Here is an 880-nt window from a genome sequence, read left to right as displayed (position 1 = left end):
TGCCAGCAGACTTTTGCTATCTAGTTGCTGGAGACCTTTTGAACTCTCCCTCTTGAGACTGGGTGCTGACTGGGACACTTGATTTGGACCTCTTGAACTGGTCCAATCACCCAAGGACTATCCAAAGTGGTACCCTGGGTGTGTGGTTGTGGGAAGGTTTGATTTTTCTTTTCCAGTTGTTGCTTGTGGGGGAGGGCAGGGTGACTTAGTTGCTGGTATTTCTCTACAGCTGAGACATCAACCCAGAGTTACTGATTCACTAGGATTGGACAGAGAAAACAAGACAGAGCCACTTAGCCTCACCACACCAAGCATGTCCTCAGGCCATAGCACTGTATGGGTCCTTTGCGAAGCTCTAGGGGAAAGGTACAGACACCAGTCCCAGCTCTTGGGCAAAGGACTGGTTAATCCCCACTCGAGAAGTCCCCAACCCAACTTCACCTTATCTCCTCATCTAGCCAAATGGTGTAGAATAATCATGGGGCAGAATCAGTGTAAAAACTCCAGCAACATGAATAATCAGAGTATATCAACTCCTCCAAGGAACCAGGTGGAGGACACACCAGAAGATCCCATTCATAAACAAATGGCTGAGATATGAGAAAATGAATTTGGAATTTGGATTGCAAATAAGATTAATAAATGAAGGTAAAGTTGGAATTAGAAATTCAAGGAGCATTTCAAGAGTTGTTTCAAGAATTCAATGAATTTGGCTCAGCACCTGTGGCTCAAGCGGCTAAGGCGCCAGCCACATACACCTAAGGTGGTGGGTTCAAATCCAGCCCTGGCCCACCAAACAACAATGATGGCTGCAACCAAAAAATAGCCAGGCATTGTGGCAGGTGCCTGTAGTCCCAGATACTTGGGAGGCAGAGGCGGG

The sequence above is a fragment of the Otolemur garnettii genome, unplaced genomic scaffold (assembly GCF_000181295.1).
Source record: "Otolemur garnettii isolate 467f Iridium unplaced genomic scaffold, OtoGar3 scaffold00092, whole genome shotgun sequence".
NCBI classification, from domain to species: Eukaryota; Metazoa; Chordata; class Mammalia; order Primates; family Galagidae; genus Otolemur; species Otolemur garnettii.
This window is presented reverse-complemented; position numbering follows the sequence as displayed.